The sequence below is a fragment of the Antennarius striatus genome, chromosome 5, assembly GCF_040054535.1.
Source record: "Antennarius striatus isolate MH-2024 chromosome 5, ASM4005453v1, whole genome shotgun sequence".
NCBI classification, from domain to species: Eukaryota; Metazoa; Chordata; class Actinopteri; order Lophiiformes; family Antennariidae; genus Antennarius; species Antennarius striatus.
In genome coordinates this window covers 5,161,674-5,165,061 of record NC_090780.1, presented here as the reverse complement: position 1 = coordinate 5,165,061, position 3,388 = coordinate 5,161,674, and positions in this window count along the sequence as shown.

Sequence of the window (3,388 nt, the reverse complement as noted above, 5' to 3'; positions counted from 1 at the left end):
CCATTGTGGTCTGTTTTTTGCTTAAACCAAATGAAATATAGAGAAATCAAAAAAGTTCTATACTATATGTCCACATTGAAAAATACAAACAATTGTGTACCGTTAAATGAGGGTTTCGTTATGATTTGGACTGTGAAAAGGTATAGTTGAAATAAACATCCCAGAGCTATTATTGCTTTTAAAGTTGTCGCAGATGCTTCATATCTCTCGTTTGCTAGCTAAACATACAGCTGTTAACTCTGGTCATCTTCAGTAACCAATGAACCAAAACTCTGGCATAATCTATAGACGCAGGTAATTCTTGATTTAATTTCCATCCAAAGTACTGAAAAACAATTTATGTTACTTGTATTAAAAAGACACTTGATTGCCCTTCTCGCAGCTGAATACAGTAATTGGGATCTTTAGAAATGCAAATTAATTTGAATGTTTTGATTAACAAAACGCAGAAAACATCCTGACAAAAATGAAGGCTGTAATTTGAATGTGCAAATTTGGAATCTTAAATCTACCATTGGTAATGTGACAGTGTAGCCAGCTGAGCAATGCTGAGACTCCCGAGTTTTTGAAAAGAGGCAGGAGTCAATCAATCAATACATCATTCAATACTTTATGGTAATATGCACAGCACTCACATAGTGGTCCTGTGACACTGGAATGTGTCACAGGATCTAACATCCAATACTTGCGTCGAGTGGAGAGGACCAGGTTTTGTTTGTACAGATATTGTGCAACAACACCACCTTGGGAATTTCCCCCAAAGAATTATAATGAATTCAAGGCTTGCACCTTTAGGACACAGAAATTTGTTCTACTCAATCACAGAGTGTAGAAATACAATTTATTAACAATTGTCCAAACATTTATTTACTTATTGCCCAAACATATTTTATGTGGGCAAGGGGAAAGGAACGTTATCAGTGCTGAGGCATCCTGGTGGGCCAAGGGCTAGTAATTCAGGGAACATGACAACTCAGTGTTTTCTATTCTTACGTAAGCAATGTTAAACTGCAACAAATATTAAATATACTCTCTATACCAGTGGTCTCTATACCAGAGGGTCATTTGGTACCGGGCCGCAGAGAAAGAAAAAATAATTTACATTTCTTCCGGTTTGTATATTTCGGAGTCTGAAAGATGTTTTATTTGGAAAAGTGACGTCTAAGCGGAATGCATGCATCTGTCCTGCTTGACAGGTCCTGGTCACGGGACAGGTTACACACCATTACCCCGAAATTAAGTGCCCACAACTGCGCCAGTGTTCTGGATTAAAGTCAAGGAAGATTATCCTGAGATCGTCCAAAAAGTATCGAAAACCCTTCTTCCATTTCCAACCTCCTGTATTTGTGGAGTGAGATTTTCTGCAGTGACCGAAAATAAAACCAAACTGCGGAGTAGACCAGACGTACGGAACACACTTCAGGTGTCATTGTCTCCTGTTACCCCAAGATCAGCAGTCCCCAACCACTAATTCTCATCATTGTAATTATTATTATTTGATTGAATTCTTCACTCTTTTATCGGAAATAATCAGTATTTCTCCTACGTTGAATGCATTGTTTGTCAGCTATATTTCAAAATAAACCTCATTAGTGCAGTCAGTTCAGTAAATGTAACCGCAAAGGGGCTCAATCCAGTGTCTTATTGTGCTGGTCCCAAGCCCGGATAAATAAAGAGGTGTGTCAGGAAGGGCATCCAACGTAAAACTTTTGCCAAATCAAACAGGCAAATCAAATCTATGAATTCCATACTGGATCAGTTGAGGGCCTGGGTTAACAACGACTGCCATCAGTGCTGTTCACCTACAGGGTGCCGGTGGAAATTGGACTACTGTTGGCTGAAGAAGGAGAGGAGGAAAGTGTGTTCACAGGAAGAGAGAGAAGAGGAACGCCAAGAGTATAGGACTGACAATAGGGACGTTGAATGTTGGAACTATGACAGGGAAAGGTAAAGAGTTGATTGAGATGATGTAGAGAAGGAAGCTAGACATACTGTGTGTCCAGGAGACCAGGTGGAAAGGGAGCAAGGCCAGAAGTTTAGGAGCAGGGTTCAAGTTGTTCTATCATGGTGTAGATAGGAAGAGAAATGGAGTAGGAATTATCTTGAATAAGGAATTTGTTTGGAATGTCCTGGATGTAAAAAGGGTGTCAGATAGAGTGATGAGTCTGAAGCTAGAAATCGAAGGTGTGATGTTCAATGTTGTTAGTGGGTGTGCTCCACAGGTAGGATGTGAGCTGGAGGAGAAGGAGAAATTCTGGTTGGATTTTGATAAAGTGATGCAGAGCATACCTAGAAATGAGAGAGTTGTCATTGTTGCAGACTTCAATGGACATGCTGGTGCAGGAAACAGAGGTGATGAGGAGGTGATGGGCAGGTTTGGTATCCAGGAGAGGAACGCAGAAGGACAGATGGTGGTTGACTATGCAAAACAGATGGAAATGGCTACAGTGAAAACCTGAATAGACAGGAACATAGGGTGACCTATAAGAGTGGAGGTAGGAGCACACAGGTACATCTTGTGTAGATGGTGTAATCTGAAGGAGATCAGTGACTGCAAAGTAGTGGTAGGTGAGAGTGAAGCCAAACAGCATAGGATGGTGGTGTGCAGGATGACTCTGGTGTTGAGGAAAGTGAAGAGGACAAAGACAGAGCAGAGGACGAAATGGTGGAAGCTTAAAAAAGAAGTGTTGCATGACTTTAAGGAAGGAGCTGAGACAGGCTCTGCGTGGTCAGGAGGTGCTTCCAGATGACTGGACAACTACAGCTAATGTGATCAGGGAGACAGGTAGGCGAGTACTTGGTGTGTCATCTGGAAGGAAAGTAGATAAGGAGACTTGGTGGTGGAAGGAGGAGGTACAGGAGTGTATACAGAGAAAGAGGTTAGCTAAGAAGAAGTGGGACACTGAGAGGACTGAGGAGAGTAGACAGGAGTACAGGGAGATGCAGCGTAAGGTGAAGGTAGAGGTAGCAAAGGCCAAACAAGAAGCTTATGATGACTTGTATGCTAGGTTGGACAGTAAGGAGGGAGAGACTGATCTATACCGGTTGGCAGGACAGAGAGACAGAGATGGGAAGGACGTGCAGCAGGTTAGGGTGATTAAGGATAGGGATGGAAGCCAATTGACAGTAGTGTGATGGGAAGATGGAAAGAGTGCTTTGAAGAGTTGATGAACGAGGAAAATGAGAGAGAACAAAGACTATAAAAGGTGGCTGTTGTGGACCAGGAGGTAGCAAAGATTATTCAGGATGAATTGAGGAGGGCATCAAAGAGGATGAAGAGCGTAAAGGCAGTCGGTCCTGATGATTTACCTGTGGAGGTATGGGAGTGTCTAGGAGAGGTGGCAGTAGAGTTTCTGACTGGGTTGTTCAACAGGATCTTAGATAGTGA